A 22,421-nucleotide genomic window follows, 5' to 3' on the forward strand; every position below is an offset into this window, starting at 1 on the left:
ATTCCTTTATGCTTGACTGTTCACTAAGCAAAATGAAGTTGTTGTGTTTTGTGCTGAACTACTCGCTTTAGCTTATCATTTGTCTTTCACACATTTGAAAAAAAACTAACAGCTGCCCTCGCCAATCACCAGTCCGTTTTGGCTTCTGAAAAATTTTACTCCCATTGTTTCATTTACCTTTCCTTAATGCGCAACTCTTCTATAAAAGTTTTGTTTATATCAAAGTTTTTTGCTTTAGCCATCCTTCAACTGATTTCAGTGCACTAGCAATGGTGACTCTTGAGGACGATGATTAACTGTTTATTCAGCAAAAGCAATTTGTTTATGAAGTCCTGCAGATCTCGCCCATGAACAATGGATTTCAAGATTTGAAAAAAAATTAACATCTGACCTAATTAAAATAGCTCTTGATTTATAGCAAGTGAAGTGAAAACAATAAAACTTGTGATTCCTTTATGCTTGATTGTTCACTAAGCAAAATGAACTTGTTGTGTTTTGTGCTGAACTACTCGCTTTAGCTTATCATTTGTCTTTCACACATTTGAAAAAAAATTAACATCTGACCCAATTAAAATAGCTCTTGATTTATAGCAAATGAAGTGAGAACAATAAAACTGTGATTCATTTATGCTTGACTTTTCACTAAGCAAAATGAAGTTGTTGTGTTTTGTGCTGAAGTACTAGCCTTAGCTAACCATTTGCTTTTCACACATTTGAAAAAAATTAACAGCTTTCCTCGCCAATCACCAATCCTTTTTTGCTCCGGAAAAACTTTACTCCCATTGTTTCATTTACCTTTCATTAATGCGCAACTCTTCTATAAAAGTTTTGTTTATATCAAAGTTTTTTGCTTTCGCCATCATTCAACTGATTTCAGTGCACTAGCAATTGTGACTCTTGAGGACGATGATTAACTGTTTATTCAGCGAAAGAAATTTGTTTATGAAGTCCTGCAGATCTCGTCCATGAACAATGGTTTTCAAGATTTGAAAAAAAATTAACATCTGACCTAATTAAAATAGCTCTTGATTTATAGCAAGTGAAGTGAAAACAATAAAACTTGTGATTCCTTTATGCTTGACTGTTCACTAAGCAAAATGAACTTGTTGTGTTTTGTGCTGAACTACTCGCTTTAGCTTATCATTTGTCTTTCACACATTTGAAAAAAAATTAACATCTGACCCAATTAAAATAGCTCTTGATTTATAGCAAATGAAGTGAGAACAATAAAACTGTGATTCATTTATGCTTGACTTTTCACTAAGCAAAATGAAGTTGTTGTGTTTTGTGCTGAAGTACTAGCCTTAGCTAACCATTTGCTTTTCACACATTTGAAAAAAATTAACAGCTTTCCTCGCCAATCACCAATCCTTTTTTGCTCCGGAAAAACTTCACTCCCATTGTTTCATTTACCTTTCATTAATGCGCAACTCTTCTATAAAAGTTTTGTTTATATCAAAGTTTTTTGCTTTCGCCATCATTCAACTGATTTCAGTGCACTAGCAATTGTGACTCTTGAGGACGATGATTAACTGTTTATTCAGCGAAAGAAATTTGTTTATGAAGTCCTGCAGATCTCGTCCATGAACAATGGTTTTCACGACTTGAAAGAAAATAACATCTGACCTAATTAAAATAGCTCTTGATTTATAGCAAGTGAAGTGAAAACAATAAAACTTGTGATTCCCTTATGCTTGACTGTTCACTAAGCAAAATGAAGTTGTTGGATTTTGTGCTGAACTACTCGCTTTAGCTAATCTTTCTGTCTTTCACACATTTGAAAAAAATATAACAGCTTTCCTCCCCAATCACGAATCCTTTTTGGCCTCTGAAAAACTTTACTCCCATTGTTTCATTTACATTTTCACGAATGCACAACTCTTCTATAAACGTTTTGCTAATATCAAAGTTCTTTGCTTTCGCCATCATTCAACTGATTTCATTGCACTAGCAATGGTGACTGTTGAGGATGATGATTAACTGTTTAATCCGCAAAAGAAATTTGTTTATGGAGTCCTGCAGAGCTCGTCCATGAACAATGGATTTCACGACTTGAAAAAAAAATTAACAGCTGACCGGAATAAAGTAGCTCTTGATTTATAGCAAGTGAAGTGAAAACAATAAAACTTGTGATTCCTTTTTGCTTGACTGTTCACTAAGCAAAATGAATTTGTTGGGTTTTGTGCTGAACTAATGGCTTTAGCTTATGATTTGTCTGTCACACATTTGAAAGAAATTAACAGTTTTCCTCCCCAATCACCAGTTCTTTTGGCTTCTGAAAAACTTTACTCCCAATGTTTCATTTACCGTTTATTAGTGCACAACTATTCTATTAACGTTCTGTTTTTATCAAAGTTTTTTTGCTTTCGCCATCCTTCAACTGATTTCAGTGCACTAGCAATGATGACTCTTGAGGATGATGATTAACTGTTTATTCAGCAAAAAGAAGTTTGTTTATGAAGTCCTACAGAGCTCTTCCATGAACAAAGGATTTCACAACTTGAAAAATAAATTAATAGCTGACCTAAGGAAATAGCTCTTCATTTATAGCAAATGAAGTGAAAAAAACAATGAAACTTATGATTCCGTTATGCTTGACTGTTCACTAAGCAACATGAATTTGTTGGGTTTTGTGCTGAACTACTGGCTTTGGCTTATTATTTGTCTTTCACACATTTGAAAAAAATTAACAGCTTTCCTCCCCAACCACCAATTCTTTTTGGCTTCTGAAAAATTTTACTCCCATTGTTTGATTTATTTTTTATTAATGCACAACTCTTCTATAAACGTTCTGTTTAAATCAAAGTTTTTTGCTTTCGCCATGCTTCAACTGATTTTAGTGCACTAGCAATGGTGACTCTTAAGGATGATTTTTAACTGTTTGTTCAGCAAATGAAATTTGTTCATGAAGTCTGCATAGCTCTTCCATATACAATGGATTTCACAACTAAAAAAATTAATTAACAGCTGACCTAAATAAAATAGCTCTTGATTTATAGCAAATGAAGTGAAAACAATAAAACTGTGATTCATTTATGCTTGACTGTTCACTAAGCAAAATGAAGTTGTTGTGTTTTGTGCTGAACTAATCGCTTTAGCTTATCATTTGTCTTTCACACATTTGAAAAAAAACTAACAGCTGCCCTCGCCAATCACCAATCCTTTTTGGCTTCTGAAAAATTGTACTCCCATTGTTTCATTTACTTTTCATTAATGCACAACTCTTCTATAAAATTTTGTTTATATCAAAGTTTCTTGCTTTCGCCATCCTTCAACTGATTTCAGTGCACTAGCAATGTTGACTCTTGGGGACGATGATTAACTGTTTATTTAGCAAAAGAAATTTGTTTATGAAGTCCTGCAGATCTCCTCCATGAACAATGGATTTCACAACTTGAAAAATAAATTAACAGCTCACCTAAATAAAATAGCTCTTGATTGGGCAATAAATGAAGTGGAAACAATAAAACTTTTGGTTCATTTATGCTTGACTGTTGGCTAAGCAAAATGAAGTTGTTGGGTTTTGTGCTGAACTACTGGCTTTAGCTTATGATTTGTCTGTCACACATTTGAAAAAAAAATAACAGCTTTCCTCCCCAATCACCAATTCTTTTTGGCTTCTGGAAAACTTTACTCCCATTGTTTCATTTAACTTTTATTAATTCACAACTCTTCTATAACTGTTCTGTTTATAACAAAGTTTTTTGCTTTCGCCATCGTTCAACAGATTTCAGTGCACCACCAATGGGGACTCTTGAGGATAATGATTAACTGTTTATTCAGCAAATAAAAATTTTTTATGAAGTCTGCAGAGCTCTTCCATGAACAATGGATTTCATAACTTGAAAAATAAATTAACAGCTGACCAAAAAATAGCTCTTGATTTATAGCAAATGAAGTGAAAACAATAAAACGTGTGGTTCATTTATGTTTGACTGTTCTCTAAGCAAAATGAAGTTGTTGGGTTTTGTGCTGAACTACTGGCTTTAGCTTATCATTTGTCTTTCACACATTTGAAGAAAACTGCTTTCCTCCCCAATCACCAATTTTTTGGCTTCTGAAAAATTTTACTCATTGTTTCATTTACCTTTCATTAATCCACAACTCTTCTATAAACGTTCTGTTTATATCAAAGTTTTTTTGCTTTTGCCATTCTTCAACTGATTTCAGTGCACTAGCAATGGGGACTCTTGAGGATAATGATTAATTGTTTATTCAGCAAATAAAATTTTTTTCATGAAGTCTGCAGAGCTCGTCCATGAACAATGGATATCACAACTTGACAAATAAATTAACAGCTGATCTAATTAAAATAGCTCTTGATTTATAGCAAATGAAGTGAGAACAATAAAACTGTGATTCATTTATGCTTGACTTTTCACTAAGCAAAATGAAGTTGTTGTGTTTTGTGCTGAAGTACTAGCCTTAGCTAACCATTTGCCTTTCACACATTTGAAAAAAATTAACAGCTTTCCTCGCCAATCACCAATCCTTTTTGGCTCCAGAAAAACTTTACTCCCATTGTTTCTTTTATCTCTCACGAATGCACAACTCTTCTATAAACGTTCTGTTTGTATCAAAGTTTTTTGCTTTCGCCATCCTTCAACTGATTTCAGTGCACTAGCAATGGTGACTCTTGAGGACGATGATTAACTGTTTATTCAGCAAAAGAAATTTGTTTATGAAGTCCTGAAGAGCTCGTCTATGAACAGTGGATTTCACAACTTGAAAAATAAATTAACAGCAGACAAATAAAATTGCTCTTGATTTATAACAGGTGAAGTGAAAACAATAAAACTTGTGATTCCCTTATGCTTGACTGTTCACTAAGCAACATGGATTTGTTCGGTTTTGTGCTGAACTACTGGCCTTAGCTTATCATTTGTCTTTCACACTTGAAAAAAGTTAACAGCTTTTCTCCCCAATCATCAATTCTTTTTGGCTTCGGAACAACTTTACTCCCATTGTTTCATTTACCTTTTAATAATGCATAACTCTTCTATAAACGTTTTGTTTATCTCAAAGTTTTTGCTTTCGCCATCCTTCAACTGACTTCAGTGCGCTAGCAATGGTGACTCTGGAGGATGATGATTAACTGTTTATTCAGCAAAAAAAATTTTCTATGAAGTCTGAAGATCTCCTCCATGAACAATGGATTTCAGAACTTGAAAAATAAATTAACAGTTGAACTAAATATAATAGCTCTTGTTTATCGCGAATGAAGGCAAAACATTAAAACGTGATTCATTTATGCTCGACTGTTCGCTAAGCGAAATGAAGTTGATGGGTTTTGTGCTGAACTACTCGCTTTAGCTTATCGTTTGTCTTTCACGCATTTGAAAAAAACTTAACAGCTTTCCTTGCCAATCACCAATCCTTTTTGGCTGGTTCTTTTATCTCTCACGAATGCACAACTCTTCTATAAACGTTTTGTTTATATCAAAGTTTTTTGCTTTCGCCATCCTTCAACTGATTTCAGTGCACTAGCAATGGTGACTCTTGAGGAGGATGATTAACTGTTTATTCAGCAAAAAAAATTTGTTTAGGAAATCCTGAAGAGCTCGTCCATGAACAGTGTATTTCACAACTTGAAAAGTAATATAACAGCTGACAAATAAAATAGCTCTTGAATTATAGCAGGTGAAGTGAAAACAATAAAACTTGTGATTCCCGTATGCTTGACTGTTCACTAAGCAACATGGATTTGTTGGGTTTTGTGCTGAACTACTGGCTTTAGCTTATCATTTGTCTTTCAAACTTGAAAAAAAGTTAACAGCTTTTCTCCCCAATCACCAATTCTTTTTGGCTTCGGAACAACTTTTCTCCCATTGTTTCATTTATCTTTTATTAACACAACTCTTCTATAAACGTTTTGTTTATATCAAAGTTTTTGCTTTCGCCATCCTTCAACTAGCAATGGCGCTAGCAATGGTGACTCTTGAGGATGATGATTAACTTTATTCAGCAAAAGAAATCTTCTGCGAAGTCTGAAGATCTCGTCCATGAACAATGGATTTCACAACTTGAAAAATAAATTAACAGCTGAACTAAATAAAAGAGCTCTTGTTTATCGCGAATGAAGGGAAAACATTAAAACGTGTGATTCATTTATGCTTGACTGTTCGCTAAGCGAAATGAAGTTGTTGGGTTTTGTGCTGAACTAGTCGCTTTAGCTTATCATTTGTCTTTCACGCATTTGAAAAAAAATTTAACAACTTTCTTCCCCATTCACCAATTCTTTTTGGCGTCTGAAAACTTTACTCCCATTGTTTCATTTACTTTTTGTTACTGCACAACTCTTCTATAAACGTTCTGTTCATCAAAGTTTTTTGGCTTTCGGCATCCTTCAGCAGATTTCAGTGCACTAGCTATGGTGACTTTTGAGGAGAATGATTAACTGTTTATTCAGCAGAAAAGTCTGTTTATGAAGTCCTGCAGAGCTCTTCCATGAATAATGGATTTCACAACTTAAAAAAATAATATACAGCTGTCCTAAGTAATTTTTCTCTTGTTTTATAGCGAATGAAGGGGAAACAATCAAAGGTGTGATTCACTTATGCGTGACTGTTCACTAAGCAAAGTGAAGTTGTTGGGATTTGTTCTAAACTACTCGCTTTAGCTTGTCGTTTGCCTTTCACACATTTGAAAAAAATTAACAGCTTTCCTCACCAATCACCAATCCTTTTTGGCTCCGGAAAAACATTACTCCCATTGTTTCATTTACCTTTCACGAATGCACAACTCTTCTATAAACGTTCTGTTTATGTCAATGTTTTTAGCTTTCGCAATAATTCAACTGATTTCAGTGCACTAGCAATGGTGTCTGTTGAGGATGATGATTAACTGTTTATTCAGCAAAAGGAATTTGTTTTTGAAGTCCTGCAGATCTCGTCCATGAACAATGGTTTTCACGACTTGAAAAAAAATTAACAGCTGACCTTAATAAAGTAGCTCTTGATTTATAGCAAGTGAAGTGGAAACAATAAAACATGTGATTCATTTATGCGTGACTGTTCACTAAGCAAAATGAAAATGTTGGGTTTTTTGCTAAACTACTTGCGTTAGCTTATCTTTTGCCTTTACACATTTGAAAAAAATTAACAGCTTTCCTGTCCCATCAACAATCTTTTTTTGTGTCTGAAAAACTCTGCTCCCATTGTTTCATTTACCTTTTACGAATGCTCAACTCTTCTATAAACGTTCTGTTTATATCAATGTTTTTTGCTTTTGCCATCATTCAACTGATTTCAGTGCACTAGCAATGGTGACTGTTGAGGATGATTTAACTGTTTTTTCTGCAAAAGAAATTTTTTATGAGGACCTGCAGAGCTCGTCCATGAACAATGGATTTCACAATTTGAAAAACAAATTAATTGCTGTCCTGAAAAATAGCTCGTGATTCATAGCAAATGAAGTGAAAACAATAAAACTTGTGATTCACTTATGCCTGACTGTTCACTAACCAAAATGAAGATGTTGGCATTTGTTCTGGACTACTCGCTTTAGCTTATCATTTGCCTTTCACACATTTGAAAAAAATTAACAGCTTTCCTTCCCCATCAACAATTCTTTTTGGTGTCTGAAAAAACTTACTCCCATTGTTTCGTTTATCTTTTACGAATACACTACTCTTCTATAAACATTCTGTTTATGTCAATGTTTTTAGCTTTCGCAATATTTCAACTGATATCAGTGCACTAGCAATGATGACTGTTGAGGATGATGATTAACTATTTATTCAGCAAAAGAAATTTGTTTATGAAGTCATGCAGTGCTCGTCCATGAACCATGGATTTCACATTTTGAAAAATGCATTATTCTCTGTCCTGATTAAAACAGCTCCTGATTCATAGCCCATGAAGGGAAAACAATAAAACTTGTGATTCACTTATGCCTGACTGTTCACTAACCAAAATGAAGATGTTGGCATTTGTTCTGGACTACTCGCTTTAGCTTATCATTTGCCTTTCACACATTTGAAAAAAATTAACAGCTTTCCTTCCCCATCAACAATTCTTTTTGGTGTCTGAAAAAACTTACTCCCATTGTTTCGTTTATCTTTTACGAATACACTACTCTTCTATAAACATTCTGTTTATGTCAATGTTTTTAGCTTTCGCAATATTTCAACTGATATCAGTGCACTAGCAATGATGACTGTTGTTGATGATGATTAACTATTTATTCAGCAAAAGAAATTTGTTTATGAAGTCATGCAGTGCTCGTCCATGAACCATGGATTTCACAATTTGAAAAATGCATTATTCTCTGTCCTGATTAAAACGGCTCCTGATTCATAGCCCATGAAGGGAAAACAATAAAACGTATGGTTCATTTATGCCTGACTGTTCACTAAGCAAAATAAAGTTGTTGGGTTTTCTGCTGAACTAATCGCTTTAGCTTATCATTTGCCTTTCACACATTTGAAAAAAATTAACAGCTGTCCTTCCCCATCAACAATTCTTTTTGGTGTCTGAAAAAAGTTTACTCCCATTGTTTCATTTATCTTTTACGAATGCACGGCTCAATGACTGCCATCAATCAACTGATTTCAGTGCACTAGCAATGGTGACTGTTGATGATGATGATGATGATTAACTGTTTTTTTCAGCAAAAGAAATTTGTTTATGAAGTCTTGCAGAGCTCGTCCATGAAAAATGGATTTCACAATTTGAAAAATAAATTAATAGCTGTCCTGAATAAAATAGCTCTTGATTCATAGCAAATGAAGGGAAAACAATGAAACGTGTGATTCATTTAAGCGTGACTGTTGACTAAGCAAAACGTAGTTGTTGGGTTCTTTGCTGAACTACTCGCGTTAGCTTATCTTTTGACTTTACACATTTGAAAAAAATTAACAGCTTTCCTTCCTATCAACAATCCTTTTTGGTGGGTGAAAAATTTTACTCCCATTCTTTCATTTATACCAATGCATAACTCTTCTATAAAGGTTCTGCTTATATCAAAGTAATTTGATTTCGCCATCGTAGCAATGATGACTTTTGAGGATGATGAATGACTGTTTATTCATCAAAAGAAATTTGTTTATGAAGTCCAGAGCTCGCCCATGAACAATGGTTTTCAGAACTGATTTGGCTGAACTGATTTGTGCACTTGCAATGGTGACTGCTGGGGATGAGGATTAACTTTTTAGTCAGCGAACGAAATTTGTTCATGAAGTGCTATAGAGGTGGTCCATGAAGCAGAAGCTTCAGAAATTACAAAACAATAACAGTTCCCCTGAATAGAAATCCTTCCTTTCAGAAAAAAAAACTTCCATTTTTTCATGACTTCTGAGCTATGAACAAGGCAACTTTTAAACTTTTCCTGCTGAGATACTACATTCGTTTCTTAGCAAGTGAAATGGCAGCAAGAAGTGTTGTGATTCATTTTTCCTCGACTGTTCACTAGGCAAAATGAAGTTGATAAGTTTTGTGCAGCACAACTCGCTGAAGCTTATCATGCCTTTCGTGCATTTGGAAAAAAAATTAATTTAAGGTTCGCCATAGCCCATACATTAAGTGTAGACATTGAAATTAGGAAAATATGTAGGAAAATCTTGCTGAAAAATTCAGTAATTTGTTTTTGTTTATGAAATGAGCATTCCGATTCTGTTTGACTTCTGAGCAGTACATGACTCATCGTTTGATTTTATTCCTGTCCAACTTAATATTATTGCATTATTACAATTGAGCTGGGACACTAACAGTTGGGCTGTTTTGATCTCTTTGAAGAAAATATATTTGATTATGAGTTCCTGAAAACTCAGTTTTTCTGATCAATTGCTTCTTTTTTGCAACTTAGAAGAATTAGTGGTGAGTTCGGGTTTGCATCAGAGCAGTTTGATATGACGTTATTTGTGAAGGGCTCGCTGAAATTTGAAAATCATTGTCGCAGGAAAAATTAAAAATATCTTTTTTTCTTTAAAAAACTGGTTTTTGGAAACACTTTTTCCCCTTACTTTTTATTTTTTTTCATTGTTTTCATTGTTGTTTGATTTTGGTTTGGATTCTGCAGAAATGAACCCAGGAAACCGCGACGGTTTACTCATGTTTCACTGATAACTGTACGAAAAGAAAAGTAATGAGTTTCTGCAGTTGTCCTTGCCAATGGTTGATGTTTGATGGTTGACGGTTGCGTGTGATTTATGGCTTTCAGTTTTTTAAAAGCATTTTTATTTTGTCACTGACTTTTCATTAAAGGAGAATTTGATTCCATTGTTGACTTTTAGATATATTGCTAATGGCTCCACAGCACTCAAAAACCATCGTTGATAAATTTGAAGCTGCCGAGAAAGATATAGATCGAGGATTGAAGCGGTTCGAAAACTATATTGGTAGTCAAATTGCGAGTATGGCAACTTCATCGGTGTCAGATGAGCTTAGACTCGAAGAGTTTATTCTGGGAATTAGGGACTGCAAAGAGCTTCAAGATCTAAGAAGTCAGATTTCGGCATCTTTGCGATCCTGCAAAGTAGAGATATGTAACGTAAACTCCGGATTCTTGAAATTTATAAAACTCCATGTTAATGCTGACAATTCGGAGCTAGCTGGCAGGTTTGGTATTAGCGATAAGTTGAGCAAATCGAGCAACCGAAAAAACGCTGGAGTCAGAAAAAATTTAAATCAAAAATCAAAAGGTTTTTATTCCATTCAAACCGTTGTTTTTTAAGCGTTTCCTGTGTTTTATAGTGAGTTGCATACATTGTTTAAGGAGCATGCTCAGTGGCCAAGTTCACAACGAGACGTTCTTCAAATTTGGCAAACTATCAAAGCGACGTGATTGTTCTTTCTCCAGATGAAAAATTATCTGGTATTGCAACTCACGTATCAAAAAGAGGTGATGCATTTGGTTTTATTTTATCTAATCGTTCATATGACACTCCTGTTTTCAGGGTTTGGGAACAATTCATCTTCTTAATCCATTGAACAGGCAAGTGAGACGCTAGGTACGACAAGAACCAATCACACGGAGAGAGGTTTGCTTATATCAAACCTTGTTAATGAATTTAGAATTATATCGATTTTGTATACCTGCTTTTTCAGCAACTGAGGAATACAAGTCATCTTCTAAGTCAATTGAAAAGGGCTCTGTTGTGGATAATACTTTTGTCGATGACAGTGTCGATGATGACGCCAGTCCTTTCGCCTCGCCTATTGATGACATTGGAAGTGAATTCTGTGACAGTTCTATTGCAAACGATTCCGACAACCCCAGTCGTCAACTATTTACATATAAGCATGCGTGCTCAGGCCGGCAAGCGACCTCGACAATTCAAGTTTGGCTCCGAATCTCAACAATTCAGCTGTCACTGACCGTTTGAGCAGTCTGAGTGCGCTAAGCTCTGCTTATTCTAAGAAGCGTGAGACGAATCAACTAATTGTTCAGCGGCGTTATTTTCGACCCTTCGGTTTGTTGCATTGTTTGTGAGTTGCACTGTTCGGTTGTAAGAATATTGAATTCCTCATTACATTGAATTGCTCCCATGGCTGTTAATTTTTGTGTTCATTCGTTTTATATATTTATTGCAAGAGGCATAAAAAATTGCATCCTAATGATTTCGGGTTCAATCAATTATTTAAAGAAACTCGATCTTTGTGGTCGGTGCAGTTCTTTAGATCTTGAAAATTTTTCGAATCATTAGTTATGATGTTTCCATCCTATTGGAGCAACCGCATGGCTTTCTTTAGAGGGCTGGGGACATGCGAAGAAAGCTCACATTAGGAGGGACGAGAAATTATCCAGCGATAGTGAATGACTTATAACAGCAGGAAAAACGATTTATGATCTAACCAATGCAAACAACGCGTTATCAAAGAATTGGCAACTTTTGATGAAATGTCTCATATAGATGTAGAAGCTGTCGTTGGTCTTTTGATCACTCAATTATATTCGCGTTTTAAAAGGAGAATTTTTGTTTAAACAACCAATTGATGCTATATATCTGTTTGTTGTGTTTTAACTGCTCATTTGTTGCTGAGGTTATCAACTTGTTTGAATTAAATGTTGAGGTTCTTAGTATTTAGACAAGCTTGTCGCGTTGTAGGTTTTCGATTACATAGTTTAGCGGCCAATGTTTTTTTCAGGCGTTGTTGTAATGATTTTTATGGTCATAGAGAGTAGTGTTGTAGCTGAAATTTGTATTAACTTCGTTTTCGCTGGTATATAGCATGGTTTTTGCAAAATTGTTTTTTAATTTACCCGTCATTGTTTATTATCAATGATGTTTTGTTTTAGTTTGGTGTAGCTCCAAAAATGTCTCCCATTTTGTGTGTTGTATTGGTTTTACAATTTTAGAAAGCGCTATAGTTAATAATAATCTGCAATCAAAATCAGACTCCTAGCTAAACAATAGGGAGCACTATGGAAGAACGAGCCAATGCTGTTCACAAGCGTTTTATCATACCAAATGGTTTCGAATCTCTGAAGTCTCTGGTGCAATATCTGTTCGCGGTAAGGATATGACATATTAATTGCTGATCAGCAACATCTGAACCTTGTAAGGATTTGGCGTTTTTACTATTGTTCGTATCAATAGCATTTCAACTTTTTAGACGACTACTACAAACAATCGTTGCTGCCTCTGCGTGAAGCATAATGCTGATGCTGCAAAATTAAATCTGTTGTGTCTGGCTGCTTTCGAAGGTACCTTCTGGTTAAAGTCAGATTTCTTTTTTGCTCTGTTTATATATTCTGTAATGGTTTGATTTAGGTTATGAATTGTCCAGTGACAGCTGAGCTTAGACTCGAAGCGTTTATTCTGGGAATTAGGGACTGCAAAGAGCTTCAAGATCTAAGAAGTCAGATTTCGGCATCTTTGCGATCCTGCAAAGTAGAGATATGTAACGTAAACTCCGGATTCTTGAAATTTATAAAACTCCATGTTAATGCTGACAATTCGGAGCTAGCTGGCAGGTTTGGTATTAGCGATAAGTTGAGCAAATCGAGCAACCGAAAAAACGCTGGAGTCAGAAAAAATTTAAATCAAAAATCAAAAGGTTTTTATTCCATTCAAACCGTTGTTTTTTAAGCGTTTCTTGTGTTTTATAGTGAGTTGCATACATTGTTTAAGGATCATGCTCAGTGGCCAAGTTCACAACGAGACGTTCTTCAAATTTGGCAAACTATCAAAGCGACGTGATTGTTCTTCCTCCAGATGAAAAATTATATGGTATTGCAACTCACGTATCAAAAAGATGTGATGCATTTGGTTTTATTTTATCTAATCGTTCCTATGATACTCCTGTTTTCAGGGTTTGGGAACAATTCATCTTCTAAATCCATTGAACAGGCAAGTGAGACGCTAGATACGACAAGAACCAATCACACCGAGAGAGGTTTGCTTATATCAAACCTTGTTAATGAATTTAGAATTATATCGATTTTGTATACCTGCTTTTTCAGCAACTGAGGAATACAAGTCATCTTCTAAGTCAATTGAAAAGGGCTCTGTTGTGGATAATACTTTTGTCGACGACAGTGTCGATGATGACGCCAGTCCTTTCGCCTCGCCTATTGATGACATTGGAAGTGAATTCTGTGACAGTTCTATTGCAAACGATTCCGACAACCCCAGTCGTCAACTATTTACATATAAGCATGCGTGCTCAGGCCGGCAAGCGACCTCGACAATTCAAGTTTGGCTCCGAATCTCAACAATTCAGCTGTCACTGACCGTTTGAGCAGTCTGAGTGCGCTAAGCTCTGCTTATTCTAAGAAGCGTGAGACGAATCAACTAATTGTTCAGCGGCGTTATTTTCGACCCTTCGGTTTGTTGCATTGTTTGTGAGTTGCACTGTTCGGTTGTAAGAATATTGAATTCCTCATTACATTGAATTGCTCCCATGGCTGTTAATTTTTGTGTTCATTCGTTTTATATATTTATTGCAAGAGGCATAAAAAATTGCATCCTAATGATTTCGGGTTCAATCAATTATTTAAAGAAACTCGATCTTTGTGGTCGGTGCAGTTCTTTAGATCTTGAAAATTTTTCGAATCATTAGTTATGATGTTTCCATCCTATTGGAGCAACCGCATGGCTTTCTTTAGAGGGCTGGGGACATGCGAAGAAAGCTCACATTAGGAGGGACGAGAAATTATCCAGCGATAGTGAATGACTTATAACAGCAGGAAAAACGATTTATGATCTAACCAATGCAAACAACGCGTTATCAAAGAATTGGCAACTTTTGATGAAATGTCTCATATAGATGTAGAAGCTGTCGTTGGTCTTTTGATCACTCAACTATATTCGCGTTTTAAAAGGAGAATGTTTGTTTAAATAACCAATTGATGCTATATATCTGTTTGTTGTGTTTTAACTGCTCATTTGTTGCTGAGGTTTTCAACTTGTTTGAATTAAAAGTTGAGGTTCTTAGTATTTAGACAAGCTTGTCGCGTTGTAGGTTTTCGATTACATAGTTTAGCGGCCAATGTTTTTTTCAGGCGTTGTTGTAATAATTTTTATGGTCATAGAGAGAAGTGTTGTAGCTGAAATTTGTATTAACTTCGTTTTCGCTGGTAAATAGCATGGTTTTTGCAAAATTGTTTTTTAATTTACGCGTCATTGTTTATTATCAATGATGTTTTGTTTTAGTTTGGTCTAGCTCCAAAAATGTCTCCCATTTTGTGTGTTGTATTGGTTTTACAATTTTAGAAAGCGCTATAGTTAATAAGAATCTGCAATCAAAATCAGACTCCTAGCTAAACAATAGGGAGCACTATGGAAGAACGAGCCAATGCTGTTCACAAGCGTTTTATCATACCAAATGGTTTCGAATCTCTGAAGTCTCTGGTGCAATATCTGTTCGCGGTAAGGATATGACATATTAATTGCTGATCAGCAACATCTGAACCTTGTAAGGATTTGGCGTTTTTACTATTGTTCGTATCAATAGCATTTCAACTTTTTAGACGACTGCTACAAACAATCGTTGCTGCCTCTGCGTGAAGCATAATGCTGATGCTGCAAAATTAAATCTGTTGTGTCTGGCTGCTTTCGAAGGTACCTTCTGGTTAAAGTCAGATTTCTTTTTTGCTCTGTTTATAGATTCTTTAATGGTTTGATTTAGGTTATGAATTGTCCAGTGACAGTAACTACGATTATGGGTTCTGCATCGGCTTAGATTTACAAACTGCAGCCTACAGATTACCAGTGCCACTTGTTGACTTCGTTTTGCCCATTAAGATGGGCACTCCGGTTGTTTTGACACGCGACTTCGATTGGCATCTGAGAACTGGAGCTTTTTGTTTAATATTAGATGTGATTGATCGAAAAATGAAGCTCTTCAAAGTACACACTCGTCGTGTATTTAACGTTGGTTTGCAGGAGGACTTCGAATGTAATTCGAAAAAATGTGTCTCCTACTTTCCTGTCAAATTGGCATTTGCAGCGCAAGAGCATTCATTGCAGGGTGAATGCATAAACGCAATCAGAGTTGAGGTTGACTAAAAAAAACTTCAGTCATTCCCTGATAACAGATGCAAGTTTATCGACAATATTTTTGTTTTTCTATTCTCTTCTTTTTCAACTATTTGTTGCAAGTTTGATCTGAATTCTGTGCTATGGTGAAATTCATTTTCTGAGTTCTGCTTTTCGTCGATTCAACAGTGAAAACATTCAGAGGTTTTCTTTTGCGTTTATTGCTGATCCTTAAGATGAGGGCTTTCTAGCTTACTTTTATCAATCAGATTCAGGCTTTTTTTTAGATGAATATGAATAAGACCAAACATGATGTTGTCCATTTTGGAAAGCAATTAGATGAACGGTTTGGAAAACTGAGGCATGATGTGGTATCGGCAGTGAAGTCACCTGATTTACAATCATTGCTTATCAATGCTATTAACAATTGGCAGATGGGCCTCAAGAAGTGTTTAGCTATGGTGCTGAGGTCCTTGAGCGCATTTGGAAGGCAGTCTGGTATGAATCAAATTTTTCCTGCGCTCTAAGAAGCATGAATGCTTTCAAAAGTCAACTGTATTAAACTGCGTTGGGTTGCAAGTCCAATGATGTAAAATGAGACAATGTTTTCAACGATGACTGTTAATTAAAAGGTTTTTCATGCTTAGATGGCTCTGGAACTCATCTCTACCTTGATTCAACTTCTCTCGACGATGATGGCAATTTTTTAAACTCAATTGGGATTGAATTTGATGATCCTATCTCAACGCTGCAGGAGGAACGTTTTGTGTTTGATCAGGATTTTGGTGATCAGAGTGAGATGTTGGGGAGCCCTGGGTTCAGAAAATTTGCAAAGGTTGTGAATATAGACGCATCAAATGTGTGACTACTGCTAATGTAGATTTCAGTTTTTTTCGACCTGCTATCTGTCCATTGAATTTGTCTTTCAATTTTTGTTTTTGAAGACATTGCTCATAATGTATATCGATGATGCAATTTAAATGTTATATAACTTTTTTCAGTGATAGAAATTGCCTGATTCGTTCGTGTTCGTAGCCGATACCTTGAAAATAAAGCTCGTTTGGTTGGCTGTAATATGCTTCACCCAACGTTTTGCTAGCTTCTGATTGATTTTGTTGGAATGTTTTAAATATTTCTTTTTGTTATCAGTTGTTAGAATTTTTCATTTTGTGTCTACTCTTTTGAATTTTAGCCAGAACAGTAAGAATCAAATTAAGGTTTTTAATTTTTTAGTGAAAGACGAATTTTTATTGTATAAAAAATGTAATCATGTCTACCTAGGCATTCAGTTCCGGTGTTCAGTTTCCCAATTTGCTCTGCTGATCTAAGCCGCTTTGTAATTTTAAACGTTGCTTCAAAAATTAGAAATTAAGCTCTTCAGATTTTAAATCAAAATGAATCTCTTAAGTTTGCTCCCTGGCAGCTAATGCATCTATAATTCGTTGAAAGATACAAGCGTTTACCCTGAATGATTCCAATTTCTTAGTTAGTAAAGTTGATTCTGCATTACTTTCCTGCATATTGTCTTTTTTTTAATTATCTTGGTTAAATAATGCAGGTTTTAAATTTTCTTTGCCCAAAATGTTAGATTAACCACCCTTCTGATACTACCGTGACCAACTTCTGCAAAGTAATGGTTTAATTTCTAGATACTATGAACCTAGATGAAATTACTCGTGATTATATGAGCACTCTAAATAGAATTTTCGATGAGCTAAGAGGTTCCCTGCTTTCAACTACTAATAGCAGTAACAATAAAGAAATACGGTCTCTGCAGGAAGTTGTGAATGCTTGGCAGATACGATGCAAGCGTTCTGTTGCCAAATTGTTGAGAAAAACCAAATCGTGCACGGATTGTTCCCATTGCTGGAGAGCATATTGTGTCGAGAAACCAGGGGCTGTGACTCCCGCGGAAGTAATTGAACCAGAAATTGATCCTCTGTTTTTGACTACAAGTCAGCGTGAGCATTTGGTGTTTATTTCCTTGTTCAGATTTTAACTGTTTTATCAATACAATCATCAGGTTTTTTAAGAGCTCGAGGAGTCATTGCTGGATAAATGTTGGGAAGCACCATCAGATATGCCGTTTTTTTTCGATTGTGACTTGCTCATGAATGCCAATTTAGCAGGTTTGTTATTATTTCTTTTTTATCATTTGTGAAAATTCAGAGTTATTCAATTTCAGGTTTAAACCATTCGACTAACTCAAATCCATCTCAGCAGTTCAGATGTTGCTACCCTGACTTCTGACGCATTTCACGTCTTTGAAGAGTTAGCGTTCTTGACGAGTTGTCGTCGAGTTATGTTCATTGATTCAAGAAACGGGTCTTTTGTTCCATAAATATATATTATAAATTGTTTTTTTCCCTGACTCCTCGCTTAAAATTATTTTATGCGTATCCTGGTTCATTTTTAAGAGGGCTTAAGTTTCTTAGAGGGCGTAGGCAAGCAATTGAAGGCTTTGTCTTACTTGATTTGATGCGCAAAGAAATGAGACTCAAGTGTGCATAGAATGACACGTAAAAGTTATCATGCCTCTAGAAGGATTTGGTATCTAAATGTTTAGACTCATCATTTTTGTTGACTTCAGATTTTGTGACAAATTATTTCACGGTACTGGCCATTACACTCTTGTATTAACATGAGCTCGACTAACATCACCAATGAAATTAGCAAACTGAGATCCAAAAATGCTTGTTGCCTTTGTCAGTTTGAGCAACTGAGTTGCGAGCTGGCAACTTTATCTTGTGAAGAACAACCAAATTAGATTATACAGCGTATAGTGCAAAATTAACATCAGCAGAGCTACTGACAATCTGCGTAAAAGCTTAGAATCTCTGCGGGTTGTTATCGAAGAGAAGCAAAAATGTTGTTCTGTACATTCGACAACAAACTAATGATGAAACTAGCAAATTACCTTCAGGTAAATCAATTCCTCAATTTTTCCAAAAAGTGCGAAAAGATGGAACCGCTCAGTGAACTCATCTAAGTAGTGTTTTTAAACTGGTTTGAAATTTGAGTGGTCTCTTGCACATCAAAGCTCTTTTTGCATGATTTGTTAGCTTTAGCTACGTTTCGTTAGTGATATTTGACTACGTCCTGTTCTATATGAGTGAGTTCTGAAAAAACTGAAATTTTTTGCTGGCTTTTTCAGCAATTCCGTGTTCTAGAAATAGTTGGGGGTGAACTTTCCACAGCTACGCAAAGCTCTGACGCGACTGGTACAAAAGACGAAAGAGGCCTGGTATTGACACTAGTGTTGCGGTTGAAGATTGCAGTGAGAGATTGAACAATCTGATATGTACAACGCTGGTTTATTTTGATCTCAATAAAGTTTTTGTTTTTAGGGCTTTTGAGGATTTAGTGCCCTGTGCGTGTGCTGGTTCATATTTATGGGGACATACGTTTTCTAGAGAGCTTAGACAAGTTATTGAAGGCTTTGTCTTGTTTGATTTTTTAAACCAATTCTTTGATGTAATTTCGTAAATTCAGAATCTGTCTCCCTGCTGGAACTAATGAATCACAAAACTGCAAATTGTTTTCGGGTTTTACTGCTCAATGAAATTGTTGAGATTGAAGTGTGCCGGAAGTGATTCGTAAATGTTTTTTAATGTTTTTGAGACGCTTTATTATAAATTTGTGATTTTTAACCTCCTTTTTGTGGACTTCAGAAGTTGTGGCAGATGGTTTTAGGGAACTAGACATATACTTGCATTGATTTGAGCTGCGCTAACGTCACCAGTGAGATTTGGGAATTTATATCAGAGATTGTTTAATGCCATCTTTAATTTGAGCAATTCAGGAGCAAGCAGTCGAATTTGTTATCTTGTGAAGAGCGTAATCAATTTAGGTTGTGCTCCTTGTAGTGCAAATTTAACATCAACAGAGCTTCTGGCACTCTGCCTAAAGTCTTGGAATCTCTGCAGGTGATAGAAATGAAAAATTGTTGTTCTGTACATTCGACAACAAACTAATGATTTAAGCAACGAATTATCTTGAGTTAAAACAGTTCAGTTTTTCCAAAATGTGCGAAAACATGGAACCGCTCAGTGAACTCATCCAATTAGTGTTTTTAACCTGGTTTGAAATTCGAGCGGTCTCTTGAACATCGAAACTCTTGTTGCATGGTTTGTAGTCTTGAACTACGTTTCGTTAGTGACATTTGATAACTTTGTCTCATGATCACAATTAACATGCCAGTTGTCTTTATTCTCAAAACATTTGGGGACGACAGATCAGATCTGTAGAGAAATGTGCAAAATCATGGAAGCGAACGAGTGATCTCATCCAATTAGTGTTTTTAACCTGGTTTGAAATTCAAGAAATGTTCTAGAAATTGTTAGGAGTGGACTTCTCTCCGCTACCCAAAGCTCTGACGCGGTACTAAAGACAAAAGAAGCCTGGCATCAAAAATAGTGCTGCTGGAGTGAAGATTACAATGAGAGATTGAACTATCTGACCTGAAATAATCTACATTTGTTTATATTGCTCTCAATAAAATTTTGTTTTTAGAGGTTTTGAAGATTTACTTCTCGGTGCGTGTCCCGTTTCATATTTATGAGGACATAAGTTTCTTAGAGAGCGTCGACAATTAAGTGAAAGCTTGCTTATTTGATTTGGTGCGCAAGAAATGAGATTGAAGTGTGCACAGAGTGACACGTCAAAGCTATCATGCTCCTGCAATGTTTTACTAACTAAATGATGTTTAAACTCGTCATTTTTGTTGACTTCAGATGTTTTGACAGATTATTTCACGGAACTGGCGAGCCTAATATTGTATTGACATGAGCTCCACTAACATCACCAATGAAATTAGCGAATTGTTATCGGAAAATGCTTGCTGCCATCGTCAGTTTGAGGAATTGAGTTGCGAGCTGTCAACGTTATCTTGTGAAGAGCGTAACCAAATTAGATTATACTCCGTGTCGTGCAAAATTAACATCAGCAGAGCTACTGACAATCTGCGTAAAAGCTTAGAATCTCTGCGGGTTGTTATCGAAGAGAAGCAAAAATGTTGTTCTGTACATTCGACAACAAACTAATGATGAAACTAGCAGATTACCTTCAGGTAAATCAATTCCTCAATTTTTCCAAAATGTGCGAAAACATGGAACCGCTCAGTGAACTCATCCAATTAGTGTTTATAACCTGGTTTGAAATTCGAGTGGTCTCTTGAACATCGAAACTCTTGTTGCATGGTTTGTAGTCTTGAACTACGTTTCGTTAGTGACATTTGATAACTTTGTCTCATGATCACAATTAACATGCCAGTTGTCTTTTTTCTCAAAACATTTGGGGACGACAGATCAGATCTGTAGAGAAATGTGCAAAATCATGGAAGCGAACGAGTGATCTCATCCAATTAGTGTTTTTAACCTGGTTTGAAATTCAAGAAATGTTCTAGAAATTGTTAGGAGTGGACTTCTCTCCGCTACCCAAAGCTCTGACGCGGTACTAAAGACAAAAGAAGCCTGGCATCAAAAATAGTGCTGCTGGAGTGAAGATTACAATGAGAGATTGAACTATCTGAATTTATAACGTGTTACATTGGTTTCTTCTGCTCTCAATAATGTTCTGTTAGTCTTTTTGAAGATTTGTTTTTTAGAGCTGGTTCATTTTTACGCGGACATGTTTTCTAGAGTGCATAGACAAGCTTGATTGAATGCTTCGTACTGTTTGATTTGTTCAACCTTTGCCTTGCTCTAATTTCTGAAATTCAGATTTTGTCCCGCTGTTTGTCAACCGTTTGTCGATTGAGCGGGTGATTGAGAACCTTTTTGGAATTTTCCAGTTAAATATGGCATCTTCGTCAAGTTCTGAGTCCGGAATTGATATCATTCAGAAAGCTTTCCCAGGTCTTGACAAAAACGAGTTGTCAAATTTACTCTCTATTCAAGGATCACTTCTGCAGCAAGGAAATAAGAATCAAGGAAGAAAGCGAAACCGTCCTAAAACTGCAGTTTCAACCAGCCGACTTCGCTCTTCACAGAATTGCGGCGTATCAAGTAGTCACTACAACGTATGTTATAATTCTAGATATTTTGAGAATTTTGCTTTATAATCAATAATTTTTTTTTCAAGGATTTGAGATGCTGTCTAAAACAAAACAAGGGTCGAGGACCAAAGTCGTAAAACTGTTCAGAAAGTGAGTACTTTGGCTCCAGTTCTCAGGTGCTACTTTTTTTGACAGATTTTTGTGCTTGCAGCTTGCTTCTACAATTGAAGTAATCCATTAATTATCTTTTAGGATGCCAATTCATGTAACCAGAATCAAGACGTCTCCTGGGTTGTAGACACTGTTAATAAAATGCAAATGGTAGACGGTGTGCAACCAGGGGTAAGCTTTTCTCTATTTACCGGTGTTTTTAATTGAAGTCTTTGAACGTTTGCTGAACGATTTGCATCAGCCTTCTTGTTTTTAAAGGCGGAAGGGTGGCAATGCGTTACTGATGATGTGTCGTGGGTTGTCAGATCGTATCAGTTAAGACAGACCTCACCCAATCCGAAGCATGCGGTATGCCAGCCAGGAATTTGTAAGATTATTTTTATCGTTTTCTGGTATTTGCTGTTTTGGTTTAGAAAATCCCAAGTATTTCGCGTCAGTGTGTTCTTAACGTGGTACGGGAGTGTAGCCAAAATGGCGATGCAATTGATTTTGGTGTCTCAGTCGCGGCTGAGTCGGGAACAGAACGATGGGGCTTGAATTTACAGGTGAATTTTGCGAGCTTCTGTTTTAATGCTGAATTTTCTTCGATTGTTTTTCAGGCAAGGTACTTAAAAGCGCGCAATAAAAGGCTCTCAAATCGAAGGATCGGCAGGAGACGAATTATAGCCCAGGTAATTAAGTAAGTCTAAGCAAATAATGAAAATAAAACAGGTGTGCCTGAGCGGAGGATAAAAACCAAACAAGCGTACGTTTGTTTCAGAGCGTCAATCAGCAAATCATGCTGTCAGTGAAAAATTATGCAGAAAACGGAACGTACCGCCGATGTATTTGCGC

This window comes from Convolutriloba macropyga, chromosome 8, assembly GCF_964194025.1.
Source record: "Convolutriloba macropyga chromosome 8, txConMacr16.3, whole genome shotgun sequence".
Taxonomy (NCBI): domain Eukaryota; kingdom Metazoa; phylum Xenacoelomorpha; order Acoela; family Convolutidae; genus Convolutriloba; species Convolutriloba macropyga.